A 26,773-nucleotide genomic window follows, 5' to 3' on the forward strand; every position below is an offset into this window, starting at 1 on the left:
GAAGTATTTTCAGTTTTTCAATTAATATCAAGTCTTTCACCCACTAAAAAGTTACTGGACTTGTTAAATGATTTCTACATCCCAGCTTACCTGATAAAGCAACATTAACAAAGCTTATATATTTAGTCAGTCCCCAAGGTCCCAAAAAAACTAAAAAACCCAAGCACTTTTCAGGCAGACCAAAAGCCTAATTTACAACTTCAAAAAGGATGCCCTTCTAAGTCGCCTGCCATCAGGTGTTATACAGAAGGCTAGGGCAGCTTCTATAAATTCTCTCTGAATACCTGATTTCAACCATTTCCAGAACATCAGGTTGCAACTGCAGAACAAAACCAGAAAAGAAACCTGGAACTGCTCAATGTGTCTTGCCTGTACGACGCTGATTGTGCAGCTGGTACACAAAGAACATCTTACTGGAAATTAAGTATTAAAGAGCTGGGAATGTTGTTTCCCTTGTAAAACAAATCACTACTGATAAAAAAAAAAATTAGAGTTCAGACATAGTCAATCTAACAACACACCATTTAAAGTGGCATATTTACTTTTGGTTTTGTTTGAGTACAGAAGTCACCGAAGTAAGAATATGAATTCAGATAGGCATGCACAACCGCAGGTGTCTGTCCCTGGGCAGAGCCATGCTCTGCACGGTTTCCAGCCCAATTCCCTGCTGATGTAGCCCTGAGGTTTCAGGGAGCTTCAGCAGGCAGCAGCCTACAGGAACTAGAAGTATTTGTGCTCCATGACAGGCAGTTCAATCAGTGATTTCAAACTGTGAACCACTGAACTGGATCAATCTGTGAACTCAAACCAGTTTAGATACAGTTTCTTTGATGTGCTCCTGGTAAAAAGCCAGGCACCAAATACCAAGGGTCCTTCCCTAGGCAGTGCAGTTTGTATTAACCACACTTCAGCCTGAAGGAGACTCAGCAAAGACCTTATTGCAGTTTCCAGCTATCTGCTGGGAACATAGAGGGATGGATTCTTCCAAAAAGTGCATGGTGATTAAGACTAAAGGCAACAAACTTTATGCAATGTAGTGGAAGAATAATATATAAGGTTTGTTTTTTAAACAGTGAAGTGGCTAAGCACCAGAACAGGTTGTCCACAGAGGCTGCATGATCTCCATCCTTGTATATAGCCAAAACCCATGTATGACCCTGAGCAACCCAAGCTGTGAGGGCCTGCTGTGAGCAAAGGGCTGGACAAGACTACCTCCAGAGGTCCTTACCAGCCTAGATTATACTGCAATTCATACTCTTTCCCATGAACATTTGGACTCCTAAGACAGGTACTTTATGCTGCAAATATTTCTCTAAAAGCACTTTGTTGCTTCCTGGGTCAGTCTTGAGGTTTTCTGTTGCTTCAGAGTTGGTTTTGTTGTTGTTGTTTAAATCACAGACTGCACTGCCGACTCTAAAATTAAGTCAGAGGGGAAGAAACGGTAATATAAAGCCAAAGTGATCCAGCAGACCAGGAAGGGTCTTACTTCCTCAGTCCATCCTGACTTGCCCCTGCCCTGGGCCACAACTCAACCTATGGAAAGCAGGCAGAGGTGATGACCAGGAGATGTTCAGCTACTCCGAATGCCACAGAAATACAGAAAAGCAGATATCATGATACAGCAGAGAAAGCATTGTTAGTAGTCTTTTTTTTTTTAATGTAAAAACAAAATTTGAAAGCAACATTCCAGCAAACCATGGACTGGTTTGTCAAGTTGGGCAGCACGGTCAACTGACATCCAGTCTCATCTTGGCACACAGCCTGTCTCCCCTTAGCACAGCCCACACATAGGCACAGTAGCACATTTTCGGTACTTGGACACCAGCTTCCTTGTGATGCAAGGCAATGGTGACTAAAATACCCATTTGCTTTTGAAAAAAAAAAATCACATAAAGAATATGTATAAAGGATTTCTTGCATTTGAAAGTCTAGATTTTTCCTCCCCGCTCCCAAACTGAACTTTTTACCAGCTTGAAGGCAAAGATACAAAGATGAACAACAACTTGTCAAGAAAGACCTGTAAGTATTTTCAGGGCAAAAGACTTATAATACACAGTATTTATCACTTGTTTTACTATGGGATATTTCTGTACATCAAGATACCACAGTTGTAAAGTTTTACTTTAAATAGCCTGAAACACCAACAATGTATTTTTCCTAATACAGGGTCAATCCTTGAACCTCACACTCCACACCTTCAAATTTGACAGTGATTTATGACAAAGTACTGATTTCAGTACTTCTTATGAAATAATTCAAGCACTTTTTCTGATCCAGGACTGAGCCAGTAATGCTGCACATTAAAAAGAAAAGTCAGACCAAATATTACGCACCACCTCCAAAACTGCTAGCAACCCACTCTTTATACGATTTGCTTGCCATTCGCTGTACCAGCCTGTACAGGATTGCAGAGGAACTCTGCTATATGACCCCTTGAAGAAGAGTTAAGCAAGTGACTGCAGAGCTCCAGACCTCCGTTAGGGTCTCACACTTGGCATCATTAATCTGCTAGCTCCTTTCTTAATGGTGCAATGCTGCCAGCATGGTATTCATCAGCCTGTCACACTGCTGCAGAAGATGCAAGACTTGAAACATGGGAATCCTGGTCTGAAATAAACGGCCAAAGACTAGGATTAATGTTCATCGGTGTAAACACAAGTCATCACTGCATTTCGGGGGGTGGGGGGAGCATTTTTCAACTGGGAATGGAGGCAGGTGTTGCTGATAATTGAAGTCTGAAGGAAATTCTAGGGATATACAAAACCCAAAATGCTGAACAACAGATTCAAGGTCACGTCTTGTCATTGCCTTAGGGCTACTTTAGATAAGGAAATTAAAAGAGTAAACAAGCTGGGAATTCTTCTTTGTAGGCAAACTCAGCATACTGCTATAAAGGGCATCTTTGTAATAAGCATTTCATTCACTTTTTAACTAAGCCAAACTAAGCATATTTTTGAACTTAAGTAAACAGATTATTCGGGGGGGGGGGGGGGCAGTTATTGGGACACTGCACAGAACAAAATGTCAAATTAACTTGCTGGCTCTCTGCTGTCAGACACATGCACCACGCACACCCTTGCCTTCTCACAAGCACTGGGTTCCAAAAAACCCACAAGACTGTCTGTGATGGTTAAAAAAGCCTTCTAACTGCTGCTCTGTTTTTTCCTAGGGAAACTAATTCTTTTTCAGATTGTATCACATTATTGTGATCCACATACTCATATGTACAGTGAAATGGTCAAAAAAAAAAAATCATGAACTACAGAAGCAAGCAGATATGCTTTATTCTGTAATGCACATTCTTACTGATGATGGGCTTAAAGAATGAGTTTAAGGTAGAAAAAAAGTAATTTAAAAATTCAACTATTAAGAGACTTCAACAGAAGACTACTTTAGAATTTCAAGTTAAGTTTCTGAAGAATTATTAAAGTTTCACATATAGCTTCACATTTACACAGGACTATTATAACTCCAGATCAATACAGTTTGTTCCAAGTAATGCAGAGGGATGAATAGACACTATTAGCAAGGTGACACCCACAGAAGCACGAACATAAACAAATGGAAAAATAATAACCAGTAAGAAAAATTGTTCCCTGTATTCTCCCCTAGAATCTAAAATCTGGAAAACAGACTTAAAAAAAGCCCAAACAAACACAAAAAACCACCACACACCCACAAACCACAACCCCACACCATATATTGAACAGCCTAAACTGAAGGCTCAGCCCTGGAAGAAATTGTTCTCCTGTGGTAAGAACACGTGGCATCTGGTCCAAGCACAGGACTGTGAGTCAAGGCTTCTGACCCAATTCCCAACTTCAGCAGTGACTCAGTGGAAAAGCTCAGACAAGCCACAGAAGACAATGTAAAGAGACACTCTCAACAGAAATAAGATAGCACAGTTATAAAAGGCGCAGGTATTTGCCAGAGATTACAGAGAAGGTCAGAGTCTGCAACTACACTCACGTGTTTTCAAGTTCATTTACCACATAACCATTGTTCCATGCAACACAGATTTAACAAAACTTTCGCTGTTAAATATTTTATACATAACGTTTTAAAAGATTCTTTATACTTTCAAAAATATAAGTATCCCTCCTTAGCTATAAAACCCAAAGCAGTGAAAGCCATACACACACTGACACCACACATGTTCCTAGAGGCGTGAAGAGTAATGGGCAACCACAAAGACACTAGCCTCCACCCCTGCATGGCTCCTTTCCTTGCCCCATGCAGAATCAACTCTCTAATAGGGCAGCAACTGCAACTGGTCCCAGTCCCTTGCAGCAGGAACTGAGCTGAAGCATTTATTTCAACATAAAACTTCTAAAGCAGGTGAGGAAACCCCCTAAACACTGAGATGTTTTCCCCCAGGCACACTGGTGACCATACTGGCAGGCATCTGAGAAGAACAAGCAGCAGGAGCAGCAGCAGCTCTAGGCTACATAGCTGAAAACTTCCTATTTAATCATTGTGTTTTGTTACTGCTTTTCTCCCCATTTGCATATGCATGCTAGAAAGGTTCAGCATCTCTCAAACATGTGGCCACAAGTTCCTCAGAGTCTGAAAAAGAATAACATCAAGCTGCCTGTTACAAGAAGCTCTATAGTAATATCCCCTGGCTCAGGTACTAGCAAGAAATAAAGCTTCCCAGTTTTAAAGAGAAAGTGCAAACAATAATTATTTCTCCCCTAAAATGTGCTGTAAAGCTTCAGCAGGAGCTATTAATCTGTTATTGCAAGGAGTCAGGCTTCAATCTGCAACCCAAATGAAACTCGTTAAGCAGCAGCAATCTCTTTGCTGACACTGTCATATCATTTTGAAGGTTTGACTTAAGGAAAAGATGAAGAGGGAAGGGGCAGGAAATACATCCATCTTGGTATGGCTTTGGGTTCAAAAACCCCACAACAGCTACAAGAAGAGCTGTTAACTACAGATAAGCCTGTTTTCTTGCTACATTCTGCATCCCAGCCTCAGGCCTTTGCTCCTTTGAAGGATATTTAGAGTGATGGATTTGTGTGGAGACCTCCATCCTAAAACCAAAACAAAATCACCCAGCCACCCCCAAAACCAAACAAACCAACCAACCAACCCACCCACCCACCCAAAAAAACCAACACACACCAAACCACACAACAAGTTTCTGGGAGCTTCTGATTAGGGCACAGGAGCAAGCAAAGTCTTAGGAAGAAAAGAACTTTAAACAAGGTGAATGAACTAAAATCTGCATGAGAAAAGTTGTCAATTGTCTCAATGATAACTTTCTAGTACTTCTCTCTTCCCAAAGGTCTTTTTTGTGCCAAGCCCCATCTATTTTCTAACAACACAACCTCCTACCTGTAGAACAGACAAAGGTTTCGAGTTGACTGAATTTTCAAGGAAATCTCTTTTGCTGAGGCAAGCCCCATGCTCTGTAGCTGTGGGCAGAAGACCGCTGGCACTCGTAAACAAGACGGTTTGTGGCTTGTAGGGAAATGCACCAACCCTAAAGACAGAAATAGTGGCAAGATAACAACTCTGGCTTTCTGTGATCATTACGCCTGACCATGTAAGTCTTGTTACTGCAACAGCCAAACACACACACAGAGCCTCAACAGCAGGCCTATCCCATCTCATAGGGACAACCTGCTGCTTACAGGTGTCTCCCAAAGCAGAGCTGAAGCCACATGTTTCCTCTGTTTCACCTTTCTGGGCGACTGCTCTGAGCATGGGGACTTCAGTGGCCACAGCCTTCCTACAAAGCCACCACAACTTCCAGTCCCAGTCTACAGCTGTTTAACCTGCTGACCCAGCTACTGACATCCACCCCCTTTTACACACTAGGAACCAAGAAAGCCAAGAAATACTCTAAGACCTTATGAACAGTTATACAGAAGATCAAAGAAATCAACTTTACTTGCTTTCACATACAGTGTAAAATTTAAGCAGTTGGTTTAGTACTAACTGCAGGTGCCAGGCGAATGACTGTTGCCACAGCTTGTGATACACGAGCAGTTTTATGACACTTCTGTCATCCTGACTGATTCCCATGAGCTAGAGAGAAGAAAGATTGCACTTTGAGCTGCAACAAGAAAAAAACAGCCAAAAGCTCAGCCTGTTCACAAGCAGCACATTGTCCAGAGGTCCTGCAGCTACAATTCCCAGCCTCCTATGCAGTCTGTTACCCCTCTCCTTCTTCCCTCCTGAAATGGTACAAACTTCATCTTACTCCAGTCAAACTCACTCTACAATTCTTAGTCTCTTAACTTCTTGCCCTGCTCCCACTATAGACTGATGCCTCCTTGCCTGTTCCTGACAGATCTCAGGCACTGTTCTGGCCTGACATTTTTGCCATCCCTTCCAGCCTTTTTAGCATCAGCGGTGCCAGCATGGGCCCCCAGCAATCATATCTGCTTCGGCTCTCCTCTGCATCCCTCCTCAATTCTAATCCCAGCATGTCTCACTATTGGCACAGACAGGGTTAGGAACCTATGATTTCATGTCCTTTCCTAGTCCAAAGGTGCCAGCTGAGCGCTAGTAATATCAGATGTATTAGAGGTAAAGAGCAGCCAATTCATGCTACATGGAATAATCTGACCCACTGACATCCAGGGCAGCTACTGAAATCACAGGGTCTTGGTGGAAGACCCCTTGGCAGGACAGAAAATTGTAAAGAGTACAACATCCTTCCAAAGCCTGATCTCACATGAGCAGAACCACTGTGCACATGATCTTGCTCTTATCCTAGCCATTTTAACTGCATAAAGCTATTTATGCTGTCTTTGGGCCATTCATTCTCTTCCCCTGCATATTCTCTCAAACAAATACAACCTCAAGAACATAAGAGATTCTCGGATTGAACCAGTAGGTTTTCCCACACAAGCTGTCTGAACACAACACCACCCAGCCCCACACTAAAAATCTTGGGTTTGGACATGTACATAATCACTATAAAGCAGTTCTTGCATCTGAAGGTGGATGCGTACCCTTTCAGGAAGATACCAAGCCAAAAGGAGGAACTTTCTATTTCACCCCATGCTTTCCGGGCTGCTTCCGATAAGCGTCACCAAAATGTCCTCAAAACTTCCTTAGGTTGTTTCTCAGGATGTGATTTTCATGAATGCAAGGAGTTAACTATGTCTAACTAGTTCAGTTAGAAAATTGTTTAAGTCAACTTGCTTTTAAGAGAATTAACTGCACGTGGTATGCATAAAAACCTGCAAACTTAAAACGTTTGCCATCAGAAGCATGAACAACTCCCACTTCCCACAAAATTAGAGGACAGGGGATGGACTCACACCCACACACCTGAGGTAGCACAGAAAGTAATCAGGCCGTGAAACCCAGGACTGCAGCTTACCGTTCACATCCTTTACCATTTTTGCATACATTTTTGAGTTTAAGTAATCAGCTATATTACTGCTCAGATGTAGCCTTCATGGCTTTTTCTTTTTACTTTTCCATTTAGATTTTTCAAGTGAAATACAGCATCAGCTAATTCTGGCTTCACTTTCACTTCACCAAAGATACTTTTTTCTTAGACTTAGAAAATGCTTGACAGGATAACACAAGTGCCAATGACAACAACATGCAATACAATATAATGCATTTTGTCTAGCTTACAACTGCCATCCCAAACCACTAAAGAGTACCTCATTTAATAGCAATGTGGCTGTTATAGCTCTGGTATCAGATAAATAGTTTAAAGTAACACAAAAAAACCCCAAGACATTGGTTTGTGCAGGTAGCAGGTTATACCACCCTGCACTTAAGTGCTGAGACAATCTACATCTGTCAACATTGCTCATCAGGAGAGCTACCCTCAGAGCATGCAAGTCTTCACAAGCAGCTCTTTCTTTTTAAAAATTACACACTAGTACTATTGCTTTTGGACAATGTGGTATAGAAATGGATGATTATCTAAACAGAAAAACACCTCTTGAAACTTTAAGTAGTACTTATTTCAAGATTTGTCACCATATGAATTTGCAAGTTAAATGGCAGTGCACGTGCACTTATTAATACCTCACAGCACAAAAGCTAATACATCAAGACTGCAGATTTACTTCGGTGGAGGTAAAGTATCTAGGGCAACTCATTGCAAGCTTCTGTTTTGCCTCCACCAAGCTCAGGTTTTGTACCACCACTCTGTACACCTTGACACTTAGGGAAGCCACTGGGATAAGTGAATGGCTTTTACCCAGAGCCAGCAGGAAACACAGCTGTTATCTCACTGGCTTTCAAGCAACCAAGCTTACAAGCTAAGACGAGAAATCTGAGCCTACCTAGGCTTACCTGTCCTCCTATTACTGCTCCATGCTCCACATCAGAAGATAACTAACTTACCCTTTCATCGCACGGCTCAAGGCTTCCAGCCCAACAGGATACTTCCTACGTCGCAGAAGCTGTTTTAGTACGTCTCAAAGAATTAGAGTTCATTTACACCCCATAGGTAGACACTGGATCTCCTTTGTGCAATTCATGTTAAAAAAGCCACAGAAGTGCTATAAATTAAGTTCATTTTTTACGGACACTACAAGTCCCTGGCGCACTTGAATAGAGTTCCGATTTAATGACTTGCCTTTTAAAAGGCCACTAATAGTTTGCAAGAGCTCCCACACATTTATCTTTCAGGTTGTTCATCAATATGGGTAGGAAAAAAGAACAGTAATCAACCACGAGCAAAACAAGTTACAGTGTTGAAGTATAAGCACCAACTTAAGTCTGACAAACAAATCTAATACTAAAGTTCAAGCTCAAGTTCCAAATCTAAAGACATCTTAAGACAGAAATGAGATGTTCTTACATAGCATTTGTATATATGCTAAAGATATTTGCATATGTAACTAAGGAGAAAAAGAAATTACCAAAATTTGACTTAAACCTCCAGGGGAAAGAGAAAACAATTTAAAAATCACATTTTTTCCTTTAGATGTCAGCTGAAAGTTACATGCTAAAACTGCTTTAAGACCTAAAAAAAGCCACTTCCGTGGGTTTTTTAGAAGGGTTCTAGAAAACTCCCAAGCCACGTAACTTAGAGCAATGCTTTCCAATTTCAGCTATACAGCTTCTTACATAAAAATAATCTGAAGTTTTATCATGTTTAGCATGGATTTCCTCAGTGAAATATGCCAATGCAATGACAAATAATTTTATTAAGTTCTACATGACTTTCTGCTGGCTAAGGATTTGCAGAAAGAAGGAAGTCAGCTTCTTTGCTTAGACTGCCTGAAAACCAAAAAGGCAGCTGTTTCAACAGCAGCCTCCAACTCAAGCTAGAAAATTTGGAATGCAAGGTGCAGAGAACGAACACTTTCTGCTACCACAAGTTAGTCGAGCTGGTGGGAACCTGCAGACAGTTAGCAATACTGAAAATTGACTCCTGCATATCTGAAAACGAAACCAGAGCTCAGATCAGAAGTTTGGAAATGAAAGAGCCCTTATGTTCACAAATGCTGCCTAAACCAGTTTACTCAGGCTGTATTTCCCCAAGATTCCCCATAGCTTCTGTCAGGAGACCCCCCCCAAAAAAAAAAAGTTTCTCTTCATGGAGCAGTCCCAGATGTTCTTTTCTAGCACATCATCAGACCTTTATCTGTAGCTTCAGCTGTTGTGGGCTGCACCTCTCATGCATCTCCTATGCATTCAACAACCAGCTCCCTCTGGAAAAATCTAGATCCCAGTGAGCCACTCTGCATCAAGCAGACAACCAGACTACACAGACCGTAGAGCTGCCTGGACAGGCAGCCTCTGCCAAGCCACTTACCTCTTAATACTCACCCTCCTGAAAAGGCAGCCCGAGACTTGCAGTATTTCCCACTGATCAGGAGCAAAACCAATGTCCTGCTCTGTTATATAAGATATTATTTCTGCAAACTGCTTAAAAGTTTAATACAACAAAAGTATGGAGCTGTAAAGTTGATGATTATTGCTTTACCCTCCAGACATGGTGTTGCAAGCACATCTCTAAATTTTAAGAGCCTGGCTAGAACTCCAGCAAAGCACAAGGTGGTTTTTAAAAGAACTGCTCTTGCTCCAGAGAATGCAGACTATCAGGCTTATTAAATATTAAGGCAAGACAAATTGCAGAGCTGTCAACAGACTCAAGACTTTGCAATCCAACACTGACAGACTGAGTGGTCTCTGTGGTATCCTCATCTAATGTTGCTGCAGATTTTGCAGAAAGCATGTTTGCATGAAAGTAACTTCATTTTTTGCAGACAAGGAGTAGAAAATAGTTCCATCAGAACTACCACATTTCACAGTTCCAGTTTCTGAGGAAATGTCTCATAAAGCAAGGCAAGTTCTGTCAAATAAAATTTGGACAAGTTATTTTTCTAGGCTTAAATCCTATCCCTATTAATGCTTGTACTTTAAAATAAATTTGCTGTGAAAGACTAGCTAAAGACCTCCATAAAAGTTTTTTTTAAAAGGGAACTCAAAGTCAAGACTTCTGAAACAAGTGACAATACTGAGAAAAGACTCTGTATTGTAGCTGTTAAAACAATCACTTACTACACTAGAAAGAAAAAGCTGAATTAGCTTACAAGTCTCTCCAAAGAGGCTTCCACCACAGTTCTGCCATTGGTTATGAAAGATTAGAAAAAGTTCTCGGTATTTACCTAGGCTTCTATATTTACCTTGATCAAAACTACAAAACAAACTCATGGGACACCAGAAAGCCCACAGATGCTGGAGCAAGGAGGGCACCATGACACAGCTCAGAGTGAGAGGAAGGCTGGGTGATGACAAGCTCAGAAAGAGAGGAAGAAGGCTGAGTGATGACAGGCTGGTAGAAGCAAAGACAAAAATGCTCACCAAGAAGCAAAGTGCAAAGAAGCTGTAACAAAAGCTGCACTGAGCTGCATCCCCCGACTTGTCTTTTCTCTCCATTACTGCTACCATTACTTTATTTTCACTCCAACCATACGTATTTGCACAGAACACAGTTTTCTAAGGCAAACTGAAGTGTTCCACTTTGCACACGCAGCACAATAAACTTTATTTCAGTTTGCTTCAGAAAATTGTTCACCGCTCCCAGAAGTCAGCAGGCAGAACACGAGAACATTGCACTGGGTTAGACAGCTCAAACATGAGATCCAGCCTCATTCCAACACATATCTTAGATTTACTCTAAGATTGGACCTGCTACAACTCAGAGGAAGCTGCTGAGCACTAGGACTATGTCCAGTTTATTAAAATTTGGAAGAGATATTAGCAAGGTGGGTCTCTTCCAAGAGTGACAAAGCCTTAAAGGAAAGCCATTCTGTCTGCAGAGTCAGATTCCAGGCTTGAGTTTATAAGAGCTTCCGGGTGATGCAAACAACCACAAGTGACTTTTTGCTTTTTAGTGGGCTTTCCAAGCTTCACTGATACGGAAAAGCATATCTGGGAGCATAAAGAGAAGAAAATCCCAACAACAGGCATCAAAAAGGGACAACTAAAAGAGACTGAATGAATGCTTTTGATCTTGTTCCTTGCCACAACTCCTTACCTGCAAAATGGAGTTACAGCACTTCCCTGCAAACACATCACAGAATTTAACAGTTGTGTGAACCCCCAAGAGTAGCAATTATACTCCCAAAGAATAGAAAGAAGGAAGAAAACTTTTATAGAGATGTGTTACATGGTAACAGCTGCATATACACATACAAGCTCTCTTCCAGACGCTAAGTAGAGACAACACTGTGATTAGTGTAGACCTTTCAAATCAACTGCATGAGGTCATTTTCTGTTTTGGGCACCCTCCATCTACCAACAGTATCTAGGAATTGACCTTAATTGCCACTAGAAACACAGTATCCTCAAGCCCAAGGTAAAGAACAAGGTGGGCTAGCGCAGCTAAAGCTGAGGCAGGGTAAGGTACACTGACACAAGAAAATGATGATGCATTTTCTTAGAGTGGACACAAGCAGACCACAGGTTGGTCCAGTACAAATTCGGAGTGTGATAGTCATTGCTTTTGCAGTTTCCAAGACACCTGGTTAAATACCCCAAGAGTCCACATGGCCATGGGATATAATAATATTGGAAATTGTTATTCGATTTTCTGTGCCAGAGGCAGCATGAAAGTAGGTTCGTACAAATGTTCTACACAGGCCAGTTCCTTCAATGTAACCTACCAAAATCATAAAATAGGAACATAAAAAAAAATACTAAAAAAATCTGTGACATAACTATAGCGATGCAAATTCAGCCTGACAGATAACTGGACAACTGATGCCTACAGAAGTGCAAATAGTCAATTGACATCCATGATTTTTGCTGATGAGTGGTGTTCTCATGTCAGGAAACAGTCACACCAATTCCCATCAAACCAGGGAACACACATACATTAGCACAGGTCTGCAAGAAAGCACATCACTGTGTGCTCAAATCTACTACTACCAAGGATCCTGAAGATGGCAACTACAAGCAAAATAATTTCACTGGAAGTCTGAAGAAAACAGTATTCAAAATCTGCACCTAGATGGCTTATATAGCACCATGTCTTCATCAAGGGAAAATCTTCTCCCCCTTGCTTCCCTCCCTCTAAATAATGTATCTCAAATAGCTGCTATTTTCAAGCTCAGTTTGCTATTCAAAAGCTCTTTATGCAAGACCTGTCACTTGTAACAAACTGTCACTAGCAAAATACCACTCAGGAAAGGTTCTCTCTAACTGTAGATGTCTTCAAAAAAGCACTACTAACATTTGCCGCTTTGGCAGCTGTATGGAAGTCCCTGGGTTTGCTTGTTGACTCAACCAAAACAGATTCCATAGTGAAAACCAAAAGGCACAAAAACCATCTTCAGACGAGAATATTAATACTGTGTGCAATAAATAACACCCACACAAGTGTTATATTTTTTAATACAATATTAACAGCAGTTATGTTTGGTTTGTGCAGTTGCTAGACCAGCTAGTAGCAATGGAATCAGAAGCCCCAGTCAGTCACAAGAGACATGTCTGTTCTGATTTGCAGTCGGTGCCTGCCACACTAGGTATGCATACCCTGCGAAATGCTTTACCAAACAATCCTGTTCCAATTTGTTATTTCAAATTACATTGTACTAGCTTTCTAATATTTTATCTATCTAAAGTGTTAGTAATAGTTGAATCAGATTGTTCTAGCAAGGGCAAACCGGTAAGGTGAGATGTTATTTAGTTGCTGTGATATTGGAGCATTGCTAAGTGCTGCATGCTAGGTAAAGAGTACAGCAACTGCCCAGGGACCATTTACTCCTCATTAACGCTGTATTTAGAAGGGACTAGTACCACTGAGGATAGAACCACTAATGAGCTTTATCAGAACACCCTGGGAAAAAACCTGCATTTTCTACCACATACCATGACAGGGACAAAGTGGAACCTGAAGGCACACAACTCTTGGTCACAGTACTATTTATATTTGCAAACACAAGGGAACATTTCAGACTCTGAAATCAACTCTGGTCTTCAGCCAGTACAGCAAGGTCTTCCTTCTTCAGTGCTCCCGGCACAATACAAAGCAGCATTCCACTCAGAATTGAGAAAGTCTTTTCGATAAGGCTTGTCTGACAAGACAAGCGCAGTTAGCAATGGAAAATAGAATTAAAGTCTAAAGTTACAAGCTTTTAGTGAGAAATTAATCAATCAATCACACTTCAGAAGATATGCTAGTACATCACATGCTGTCTCAGAATACACTCTCTTCGAGTACTTTACTGTGCTTTTAATAAAACAAGTATGTTACCCAAAGCTAACATTTTTTTCCAGCCCAAATACTTCACAATATACTGACAACTGAACAAATGCCAGGGACAATCTATCCATTCACGACCGCTGGAGTTCATCATCCCCGCTTATTCTTCATCCTTCGCAGATGCAGTAATCCTTATGAATGGAAGCTTTCTTTTAGATTGTAAATAACAGTAACAGGGCCATAATGAAAATCCATCCAAAGAAAATCCAAGCTTTCTGAGCATGCACTGAAGATTTGCTGATCTGTACAATGGCCAGCTAGAAAACATACACTCTTCAAAACAAAACAGGAAAATGGTGGAAACTGAGTCAAAAAGGGTTTACGAAGCACTACATCATTCAAATGCAGTTATTTCACAACCTGCAGTGGTTTTGTACAAAGTTGTTTCACAGCACCCTCCCTCCCAAATACACAGAAAGACTACCTTTCCCCACTCCTTTGTGTCTAGGGATCAAAAGCTCACAGAAAGAAGGAATGACAAAAATAAAATGAGGTTATGGATAGGCTGAAATGCTGTGGCAGGCACTGTGAGGCATTCTGCTGCTTCTGTACAGAAAGTATGTTCATGTCAGCTCCTGACAATGATATGTTCTGAAGCTGTAGCAATTAAAGTAGATCTTGAGAAAAGAAAAATTACTGCTGCAATGCCTATTCATGCTAAGGACCTCGAAAGACTTACCTCTTCAGCAAGCCTTTCCCTCAGCAGCAGGCAAACCAGCTGCAAGGTGCTTTTGCTACAACCCAGTGTGAGTGAAAAACTGTCTTCCAAATTCTAAAAATAAATTACACAATAGATAATACAACCCAGTAAATACACATCCATTGCCTTTTTTAAGGCTTTTAACAAGCTGTATCAATTTAAGCAAAAACACTTGTTATGAAACATGAGCAGGTTAAGCAACAATAAATGGAAAAGCAAATTGGATAATTGCTTCTTACAGTAAAGCATTACCTAGCTATTAGGCCCACAGGTATACAAGATCAGAGTTAATCATCATAAGGAAGCAAGCAGACTATTTAGCCTATCATTTCCTTCTGGAAGAGAACAACTTTGAGGACAAGTACAGCATTATCATTGTCACCATAACATTTCAAGTTGAGATCCAGATAGGTGCAGGAGAAAGTGTCATCTTCTGGATGGTTTTAACAACAAAACACAGGCAAAAGGTGTGTGCCCTATTACTCATGCTAAATGCAGACAGACTGAACTGCCAGATCATTGAGAACACGCTCCTCAGACTGCAGTCAGCCAAGTTTTAGACCACAAATATAACAATTAAAAAAAATCTGGCAAGTAACATCATGAAATGTATAAAATCTCTACATTCAGAAACCAGCATAATGACTGGGCACTACTAAAATATTTGCTTTGAGCACTGGTTTCAGCTTTGGTTACTCTCTAAGCAGAAGATCATCTTTTCCAGAAGTCTAAGTCCCACAATTCTCTGATCACAACAGTAACTAAAAATCTTGCATTGAATCAAGCTGAAGTAAAGGACTAAGCGGATCCTATGGGATGAGTAATGCACACAATACCCAATACTAAGACAATCATGACAAACATCAAAAACACCACAAAAAGCCCAAGACACACCCACCCCCAGTTAACCATTTTGTCAATACTCAGACATCCATCCAAAAAAAAAAAAGAAAAAATCAGGTCTCCTTATAACTGTTACCTAGAAAAAAGGCACAAGAAGCCACTCACACGCCTTTGTACCAGGTTAGAACTCAACAATGGGGAAGGGGCACTCCAGCACCCACACGCTCTCTAGCACTCACAGCTCGGTCAGGCACACAGCAGACTGCCTGCTTTGCACAGCTACTATAAGCAAAAATAGCGGACATGTTACAGGCACAGCTGAGATATGCAAAGTCAGATCATGTTTAGTTTGGGCCCTATACAATCATTACAGGAGCAAAGAGCATGCACAGCACCAACTGCTTCAGAGCAGAGGGTTCTGCTTTCCTCCCACAGAGAGAGGAGATGACACTGGTGGAAATCACTAAGGACAGAATCACAGCTTACAATCCAAGTTCCACAGTGAGTTTCCTGAGCAGCCTTGAGCAAGCCTTTTCTGTTGGGTGCTTCAGATGCAGTACTAATTTTCCATCTTCAAGTGGCAAAAAATATGGCTTTACAATGCTTGGATGCTAACATGGTATTTCATGGAGCTGTATATACATACACTTTCTTTATCCATCCATATACACAGGTATTGAGAGAAACTGCATCCTAACTGATGATAGTCTGACAAGGAGCACTGGCCCAAACGCTCCCCTGCTCCCTGCTATCATACCATCCCTTCACAAGTGCTGAACAAGTAGGAGTACAAAGAAAAAAGCAGCAGTGTAAATGCATAACTAAAAACACTTTTATGGGCTCAGCAATATAGTTTTAGCAGTTCAGAGATGGTGCAGCTGACATCGACTTCTGAGAATGTATGCCACAACAACAGACTAACCCCAGCTGCAGCAAGAAACACCCTCCCCAGTTAAGTTCCTGAGGGAAAGTGTTCTTTTTCAGGATTTCCTATTTATCACCTCAGAGACTTGAGGTTACTGGACTGTGACCCACAGACTATGTAGAAAGGTCTGCCAAATAGCAATGAAAAGCTCAGACCAGTAATCAGAATCTTTTTATTCCTTGCAGGAAAGCTTCTGTTTTCAGATATTGTTGTCACCCCCGAAAAAAAAAAAAAAATTATCCCTCCAGAATACTTCTGTCATAGTATTTTAGTCATTATTACATCCACAGTCAGCCTCTCAGCCCATTTCAATAAGCTTGACTGAATCCGCTGTCTTTCTCCTTGGCTAAATCTCTCTCCACAGACACAATTCAGCCAAGCATTTCTCCTTGGGATACCTGTTACCCCAGCCATTTGTTCTGCAACTTCTTCAGTACTGGCTGATTTCTTCACTGAAGCTTACAACAAAATCACTTGATAGTCAAGCACATCAAACCCCAAGTCATAGGTAGATTTTCCTGGTCAATACAGCCACTTGTAGCAGAATGTGTCCTGCAAATGTGACATCCCAGCTGTAACCACAAGCCCATTGAACTTGGTCAGTTCACATTACAGCATGATAGTGAGCTTTTTTCCAAGATATTTTATAAATAGGATATTGATTTCAATTGAATTCTCCTTAACTTTGAAGCCCAGCGTTATGGAATGGACCTCTGGCAAACAGCTATTAACAGGAATCAGTAAGGACTTCCCAACCCCTTTTAACAGCCCCAGAACACCCCCTGCTCACACTAGCCCAGTGCCTCTGAACCACGCAAAACCCCTTCCTGCTAAGAAACGTCTCACAAATCTGTATTTGTCAATGAGCAGCTGTTTTGAGTTTCTCAGCCAGTAAGGCAAATACAATGTAACGGTAAACACCTATAGTGAGAATTGTCAAATTTAAAAGTACACTTAATAATTACTTAAGATGCATCAGATTGCCATTGACCATGTATTTATTTCGACATATGATCCACAGACCTTTTATGTTCTCCATAAAACATATTTCATGTCAGGTCATATTTCAGGACAATAGAAAGAGGGCACCTAAATGTCTTTAGTTCACAAGTTTCTGTGATGTCATTAGAAAAAAATTACCATTTCCATATGTGAAATGGTGCATTTTCTATACTAAATGGAATGCAAGGAAATACTGTTTCAAATCAAGTGAAGCATCAGAAAACTGTTCCCATGCTCAGATACAGAGTATTACACAAGAACAGGCTATTCTGGAAAGCCAGTATTTCAGCTCTGAGGCGTGCATGTTGTATGTGGGTGCACACACGTGCACAGAAATGTGACCAGTTCAAGGATCCCAGCATTCAGAAAACACCATGCAGATATTGCATCATTTGGGTTCTGGCACTTTGCCATCATTACAAAAGCTGCCAACTTTTGTTCTTAAGTATTGCCATTTTCTGTAATTAAGGGTTCTGAAAATCTCAGAAGATTAGATTCACTAAAAGACTATTTTTTACAAACTCATTATATCAGTGTTACAGATTAACTCAAATTTCCTCAGTTACCATTTCAAGAAAATGCTGTAACATAGTCCTGGTAGTAAATAGTCATCAGTGGTCCAAACTTTCTTCTTATAGCCGAGCAATCTGTACTTTGCCCATGAGTAAAACTTTAAGCCTTCTTTGGAAGCCCAGGGACTGAAAAGTAAATCTTGCTTTTGACAGAGCCTATTAGCAATTTAAACAATGTTACTTTAATTCTTTTTATAATTAAGTATTCCTAGAGACAGTGGCATCTTTACCTTTCACTTCACAAAACCACCAATTCATATAGCATTAATTAAAAAAAAAAATCTAAACCAATACCCACAGAATGAGGAGGACAGCTGAGAACACAGCAACAAAGCAGGAGAGGGTTGAGGGAAGAGTTACTTATAACAAACAGCAAAAGTTTAATCTGAATGCAATACTTCTCACATGCCTTGAGAAGCAGAATGTCAAAGGAATCAATGTTGCAATGAAAGCCTGGACTGTGGGTGTGTAAAAAGAGATAGGAATTCATATCTTCCATATATGTTACCTAGAAAGAACCTGCACAGCTTAAATAGCTCACAGGTGAAGACAAGGTACAGGTAATTTCAACAGTGCTCAGGGAACCTGCCTAAATAATGGAGAAGACTGCAGTAGCAGGAAGACAAATACGACAAGTTATTTCAACCATTCTGAGCTTAAGCCCATTCCGACATGTTCCCAAGAGGTAGAGAAGCAAGCAAAGATTTTTAGTTTAGACTGGGGAAAGAAAAAGAACGGTAGGTCTGATACATAGAAAGGAATCCAGGTTGTCAGTGCTAAGATAAGCTATTGGATGCACCTTGGAGAGAAGCAGAGAAAAAACAAGGAAGGAATTTTAGGTGATTCTCACAGAAAAAGTAAAGTACTTCTTTCAGGAGAGCTAAAAGACAAAACCAGAAAAGAATACTCAAAGCCACAGGAACCACTGGAGCGCAAGATTTATCTGTATCAACACCTCACATATGAAGTAAGGGGGACCCCTCCCTCACCCCCATGTAAGAGGGTATCTATATGAATTCTGGTAACCTCCTTTCCATCCTCCAAATTTCTGGGGAAGTCTAGTTTCTCTCGGAGCTGTGGAACAGGTAGCATCTAACAGAAAAACAGCATGTGGTCTGGTAACAGAGAAGAAGAGACAACTTATGACTTTGCCCAGTGAGGGTAGCAACCCAAATGCTTCAGAGGCAGTTTTTTAATTTGTTTGTCTGGTTTTGCTTTTAAGGACATAACTGTAAGTTTAAGCAGTACCTAAAAGATTGAGGTCCTGATGGGCAGACGGGACCTTAGCTTCAACAGGCTAAAAAAAAATGTTCATAAAAACAAAGTAGATTGTGCTCACACCTCCTGCCCCTACCTTCCAGTCTCTAGGAGAGGGGAGAGGGGCTCTGTCATATGTACACACAAAATGTAATGCAAAGTTTCCCCTATCCCTGATAATTGTTGACAAAACACTTCCGACATCATAAGCACCTGATGCAAAGAGATTAAGTGTTTATGTCTGAAGTACAAAGAATGAGAAGTGTAACTGTCCCATGTTTTACATTTTGGAAGAGATCCCAAAACCATGAGGGTCCAAAACTGAAAATGTTGAAATAAATGCACTCAAGCACTTTCAAACAAGAACAACAAACTCTTTTTATGGTTCCCTGAGGGGAAGGGGGACATAATCAAGTACTAGGTGTCACCAAGGTATCTATGTTGACATTTCTGTTTCATACAGGCAAACGTAAAAACTGAGTATGCTGCAATTATATTTAGTCACTGCAGCTTAACAAGCAGGTCGCCATTAGAAAATCACTCACTAACTCTTCAGCCATGGAGAGCTGAGGAGAAGATTTTATGTCCATGAATCTCTGTAAGAGTTCATTAGGAGGATGATCACCCACTTGATTTTTTGGAAGCCAAAGAAGTCTGTGTTCTAAGGAGGCTCCTTCTTCCCAAAAGGACAGACTTGGGAGTAGCAAACTCCCTGAGAACTTGGTAAGTCAGAACTTCAGAGAAATATTAAATCTGGTAGAGAAACACGACGTTTCCATTCAAGCTCCTGAAGTCTGAAGAACGCGTCTGGGGCTGAGCAGGTAAACACATTGTGAACAAGGTTGAAAAAAGGTTAATATTTTCTAGAGATAAAAAGCTTCATAAACAAAATTTGCCAAATTAGATATACTGCCACAGAGAGATGGAAAGCAATAGCGGTTAGGCTGAAACACCGTAGTGACACTCAGTTGCCCATATGAAAGTCTATTCCAGCATTAAGGCTACTTCACTCACATCATCACACCTTCAAAATACTCACCTCTTCCCAAGAATGACACTGTAAACAGTGTCTGGTGGGAATATGCTCCCTGCAAGACACCAGTATTGCAGATAGGTATGACAAAACCATACCTCTTATGCTGCGCAGCAGCCACAACTCCTAAAGTATAAAGCTTCAAGACAAGCTAAACAAGCAGAAGTGCCCACTTCAATTCTGTGAGCCAGGAAAGGATGCTACAGACAACCTTGTCAGACATGTCTGTAGAAGGTCACATACAGTCACCCTCCTCTGCTCTTAATATATAACATTACATAATATTCAACTAGAATATCAAAAGATAACCCAGGAGGAATCAATCAGGTGGCACTTGCACAACAGGAATAAGCCTTTACACTAGTTTTCTTCCTCCGTGCTTATTCCTGTATTTTCCAGCAGCTACAGAACTGCAGTGTAGCAGGTGATGCCAACTCCATGCGCTGCCTCACATCTCCCATGAATGCCCCTCTTCCACCGCAGGTGGTACATCCCTCCCAACTAGCCAAGGAGCTCTCTGTTTGCCAGTTCAAACTCCTCTATTGAGTCCAGCTTCTAAAGGCTGCTTAGAAAGAGTCAATTACACAGCAAAGCTAAAAGCCAGCTGAAATAAGTTGGTATTTTAGGCCAAGAATAACAAGTTTAAATATGGTATCTCCCAATAAACACAAAGCATGAATTGTATTCTCTCTCAAATACTTTAGGTTATCAACTTCACTGCTTATACACAAACAAGCAAATACAGTACCAATTAGGTAGAATCTAGCTAGGTCTTTCATGATTGTCTTTATATGAAAAAGCCAACCCGATCACTTTCAAACATGCCCAGAAGAAGCCTCTACTTCTCCAAATGTAATTTTTTTTATTTTTTTTTAGTACTTCACAGTATATAGAAGTACAATTTGTAACTCAACTACAAAAACAGCCAGATCCTAAGACTGCAAATAACAGTACTGGATATACAGGGAATGTAAATGTGATCTCCAGCCTCAGCAGATTTTTGGATGGGGCAAGTGTCCAACTCCATAGCAGGTGACTTGCATGTTCAGCAAAGGCTATAAAGCAAGCTCCTCAGGTGCAAGAAAGGGCAAATTCTGCAGCTAAACACTAACGATTCACTCACTAAGGCAGCAATTTCAGGAAGAACAGTCAAGCTGTCTCATGGATAAGGAAACTATTCCCAGGAGAAAGCTTATTACACAATCAGTCAGCACAATGAAATCTGACATGAAGGAAAGAGCAAATAGGAAGGATTGTGCAGCAGTAAAAACAATAGCAGAGAGGTATATGACACTTTAAATGCAGGTCCGCTTTCACTACTGAAGGACTTGATATCAAGCATTAAGTGGGGAAAAAATAATTTCTCAAAATTAGTGTGGAAACAGAGTATCCATTCTAATGGACTCAAAGACAACAAATCAGAAGCTAGTCATATCCGTGTGGGATACTTGATATTTTTAAACTATCATCAGTTACAACATCTTTCTATTAGTATCTCATATTCAAAGCAATGGCAAAAGGTTAACATCAGTTTTCATACTTATTCCAATTCTTGAACTAATGGCATAGCATCCAAGCCTCAGAAGCAATGACTACCCTCCCATTGCGTTGGCACTAATCATGGCCGCAGCCTGCCCTGCTGCAGAGCTGACACAGGAACAAGTATCACACACAGGGGACACCAAGCCAGCTTTCTCTTCAGCTAGCTACCGACGGTAAGAGTTGCAGGTGCATACACTGCACATCCACACACAGCACATTGAAGACTGTCATCTTATACAGACATGTTAATTGCATTTTAGAATACATTTATACATGCTCCTTTGTTTCCACCCTTGTGGTTTTTTTGTTAAGAATAGTCCCCCAACTTCATAACAAAAAAGCAGAACAAGTCAGAGAGCAGCTACTTTTAAAAAAACCCACAAACCTCCTCAGTACTAATTATATTTTTTAAGCATAAGTGAGAAGTGAAAACAACTATGGAGAAGCATGGCATTCAGAATAAGCATAATTTACTTAAACATTTTCACAAAGCCAGCAAACCCAGGTGTCCATCAGACTCACAGCTCTGCTGTTCAAAGTGCCCCTTCCAAGGGGCTTACAAGGTAACAGAGGAGGAACTAATAATACATTCATTATGTGCACTTAGAGCTTGCACCAGGTATTTCAGTGACATCCAGCTGCCTTTAAAACCATTTGCTACAGACCTATTTCAACAGGACAGGGGCATTTTAGAATAAAATAAAAAAAAAAAAAACAACACAAAAACCAAACCAACCCCACACTTACATCCTGATTTCAGCTGGCGTAGAATTAATTTTCTTCTTAGAAAAAAGCCACAACAACCTACAAGCAGAGAAAATGACAGCTATGGAGAAGTAGCCCAGACTACAGCAGAACTGCAAGCATGGCATTAGGGGCAGGACAGCTACCCCATTGCTGGACCATCCTGCATAGTGGTGTAGGCAAGCCCACAGACACCTCCTGGCAGCAGTGCTGCACCTACAAGAGCTTTGCCAGGATAGACCTACCAGGTACAATCTTTTTCCATGCATTGCTCACACACACAGCTGTATCAAGAGAAATGCAGAGCTTAAAGCCAGCCTTTGAAAATGAACATAAAATACTGAAGCCAGGAAGCAAGCACAGAAACCACACACCTCCATTGGCTAAGAACAGTCCATCTCCTCTACTCTAATTGAGAGGGAGACTTCAACTATTTCTCCTTGATTAAAAAAAAAAAACCAAAAACACCAAAAAAAAAAACCAACCCAACGCAAACCAGCTTCTTCCACCACAGCTTTCGAAGGCCATTTCATACCATTTCTCTTTTCTCCCTTTCCATTCGGTTAATTGCAGGCTGAAGTGCTTTTTAATGGCAGGTACTACAGTGGATTTGAGATAAACTACCCATCTCTGTAGACACAGAAAAGATTTGATCTGCTGAGAACAACTGTGTATTTTTTACAACATGAAAACCTCTTCAAGAGAAATATCCTGAAAAAAAAATTGTATCGCATTCTTTCAGTATAGGCATCATTTAGTCTAAAGCAGGGGGAGAAAGGCTATATTCAGTATCAAATGGGAATAAAGCAGTAATCCTGAGTCACAAATAAGGACTGTTGAAAAAAAATAATGAAAAAACTAAGCCTACAAGGTGGTATTTCTGGCTTGTCAGAGTAGAAACAATAGGCTTGAATTAAATACTGAGGCTGTCTCCTGAACACACAGGGACAGTTCAACAGCGCAGTGCCGGATGCTGGACTCACAGCAGTCAGCAAATGAGTAAGGAAAGAGCATCCATGGTACCCAACACCTGTTAAAGGGCTAGACAGGAACTGCAATCTATTTTTTGCTTCTAGCCCCTAACAGGCCAAGATACATAGTTCTGGACTGCAGCAAGTGTCCTATAGCACACCATAGTTCTGAGGATTATCTTTTTTTCTTTTTTTTTTTTTTTTTTTCCCTACTCATGGTTGACCTGTGGCCCCTGCTTCAGATTTCTGGTTTCTAGATCAGTGGGGGGTAGATATTGCCACCTCTACCTAATGGAGAGAATGGTGGTTCAGATAGCAGGGCATGGTGTTGAAAACATCTCCCTACCAGACGCAAGGGAAAGTTTTCAACCAGCTCCTCAAGATGTCATCTTGAGCTGCTCTACAGAATAGGTCAGTAAAGGGACTTCCAGAAGGAAGGATGGGGGAAAAGGGCTGTTATGCACCCACAAATTGAGGTTTGTGGGGACAGAGGACACAAGAGGAGCACAACTAGCTGAACTGTGACACTTCTGACACAGGGAATCGTGCTTTCCCATCCCTGCTTCCAGAGCTATTTGTGTGTGCTACAGAACACCATCCCAGTTTGGAGGCAAGGCCAGTGCCCTGACAAGGGAGAGTTTGGGCCCCACCACATCAGAGGTAATGCTTATACTTTTTTCCAGTTGTGCTGGGAGCCTACGCAGCAGAAGTTTAGAGTTTCACGTCTGTTAGTGAGCCCAGGACATGCAGTAGTTTAGAAATACATTTCACAGGTTGCACTCCTGCACCTAAATGCTGCTCAGGACCAGTTGTCTAGATGAACCAGAGGCACTTACTGCTGTGTGGGTAATTGCTTTGGGTGAAGGTGATTTCAGTGTTAAGATGCTCTAATCTTTCTATTAGCACAGAAAGTGATAAAGGTCTATAAAAGACATACTGCAATAGAAGGCACAGCTAGAATCATTTCAGTCCAGCATAACTTTTTTTAATTAAGTATTGGAAAGAACACTATCTGAATTGTTCATTCTGTTTTGCATAAGGTATAAGCCAATGCAGTATTGTGAAACTCAAGAGATAAGATCACATGCCAGTTGTCACCATAGCCAAGGAAGTGCTCCCTATTACCCTTCCATGATCATCCATAAAACAAAGGCCTAACTTACCAAACGGAAAGGAGACAGCTGAAAACCCAGACCTGATTTGTCCCATCTACCTCCTCCCAAAACTACACAGAGCTCCAATGACTAAGTAGAGCAGCACTGAGATGGGAACACCATCAGTACCTGGGAAGCAGCTCTGGCATCCTATAGGACTTGAAAGCTTTTATACACTCCCTCAGCATCCCCTTCTGTTTTCTTACCTGCATCAAAAGCAGAAGCTACTGGAGTAGCTGCAGACACTCTGCATCTACAGAGGAGCTCAGTCCTTGTGTTGTTTTAGGAAGATTCATTGAAGGACCTGTTTAAAGTCATATTTCTATTGTAAGGTAGCAAAGAAAAATTGGAAATGGTTGCAAAACAAACCTTCTGAAATGAAAAGGAAAATCTCAAGCTCCTACAGGGCCCAGACAAGAGCAACGCTAATCTGTCATACACTGCAGGACCACCTCACTGTCTGACCACCAGCTTGCACACCAGATAGGTTACCTACCCTCAGTTCAGCATTCTCCTATCAACACAAACAGTCACCGAGCACGCACACAGGAGCAGAAGGCAAGCGCGTGTGCAAACTGTTCGTTATTACAGAACTGGCATCTGTTTGTGATAACTTTCTAATTCAGATGAGAATTATAGTACATGCAAAGGAACACCTTCCCCTTCAGCCTCTGCCCGGTTCCTACAACCACGTAGTGTTGTAGAGCAGTACCAGCTTTAACAGCCAGTTATGTCACCAAAGGCTTCCTCACATAGAGGAAGTCCGGGACTGACATTTCTCTCTTCTTTGGCTCATTCTGGTGATCAGAAGGGTATTCTGGTGCCCATTTGATAGAATATCTCATGAAGCTGAAGTTAAATAAAAATGAACTAATTTATCTTTATTGCTACTAAAACCACTGCCCTCCCTCAAAAAAAAAAAAAAAAACCAAACAAAAAACCACCACATCAAAAACCCAACCACCAAAAGAAGCCCTACACAAAATCACTGCTCTGAGAACTACAGCCAAATTGTACTCCAAAGACACTTCAGAACCATTAACAATTTATAAACCATCCAGCTACACCCCCCCACCCCGAAGAGCAAATCTGAAATACGGGTAGGTTAATTACAAAGATGTAGCATGTCTTCCAAAATCTCTCACAAGATAAAATTATAAGTTCCATCCAGTTGCAGGCCACAAAGCAAGTTTACAGACAAGATTTTCAATATAATTAAAATGTCCTGAATGCCAACAAACTGAGAAAGATTCACTTTGAAAGCCTGTAACCAAGCTACTTAAAAAAAATATCCAGGAAGAACAAGCAGGTTGCCAGAGAAAGAATAATGTTCTCAAAACTGGATACTTAGAGTTATACTCCAAAATCTAGTATTAGAATGCTTATGTGAAAGTGGCTTACTAAATACCAACACTGCCATTATTTATATCATCTCTAGCATATGTGGAGACTAGAACCGTAAGAGAGTACTGCAGCCAGATAAGCTAAAAATAAGCCTTTTCTGTATCTGCTCCACGGATTCAGAAACTTAGTCTGATACAGAGTACTTCAGAACAAATTTGATTGTTTTATCCTGAACATTTACCTCTCACCTTGGATTTCTGATCCACAAAAAGTAAAAGAGGTTTTATATGCCTTTTCATACATTGTTATTCTTTCTCTCTACCCAAGTCCAGTTCTGCTCTTACTTTTACCTGCCGTGCTACCATGTGTGCCCTCCAGACAGCTCTGGAACAACTCTACAGTTAAGAAGGTACCTGGTAGGACAGACACCTGTGCTGATGTGTGGGTTGCCAGTTACCCAAATTATCACTCATGGGGACTAACTGCCTAACGGGAGTGATACCACTGGAGCTGCTGGGACATATCCACACATCCAAATAGCTGCTTCCTAAAAAGCAGAGTGCTAGGGAGCCACTGTCATTTGCCATCCTTAAACTCTCAAGGTGAACGGTCCATGTCCTGTGGCTCCCTAACGCATGGGGATGCTCCCCAACAGAGAGTGGAGAAACCTGCCAAACACAGTTAAACCTCCTCAGGAAAAAACATCTCAACATGTAACATTTGGGATTCAGACCAGCACAAAGAAAAGAGAGCATCATGATCGCTATCACAAGTTGGAATATGTGTGCCACCAAAGTTTGGTTGTCGGTTTTGTTGTTTTTAGATTTTTCTTTTTTTTAGATTTTTTTTTAGATTTTTCTTTTCCCCTCAGAGGAGCTGCAGAACCTCTGCAGGTATTCATCTTTCACGGAGCAACACCCTTGTTTAAGTTTCAACACCAAAATTCAATTGTGTTTAGCACTTGGCAAGCCAAATGCACTT

General features: G+C 41.0%; 1 protein-coding gene and 1 long non-coding RNA gene across 3 annotated transcripts in view; both read right to left on the reverse strand.

Annotated features, from left to right (window-relative positions):
- The window catches only part of SLC9A7 (solute carrier family 9 member A7), an 81,685-nt gene that overhangs the window by 50,378 nt on the left and 4,534 nt on the right, over positions 1 to 26,773 (reverse strand). The window lies entirely within an intron of this gene.
- LOC129735418 (uncharacterized) lies at positions 12,817 to 17,047 on the reverse strand. The gene is made up of 2 exons (XR_008731033.1): positions 14,385 to 17,047; positions 12,817 to 13,978 (listed from the first exon to the last, which is right to left on the reverse strand). It is a non-coding gene; the product is annotated as an uncharacterized LOC129735418 (long non-coding RNA).

Source organism: Falco cherrug, chromosome 2, assembly GCF_023634085.1.
Source record: "Falco cherrug isolate bFalChe1 chromosome 2, bFalChe1.pri, whole genome shotgun sequence".
NCBI lineage: Eukaryota > Metazoa > Chordata > Aves > Falconiformes > Falconidae > Falco > Falco cherrug.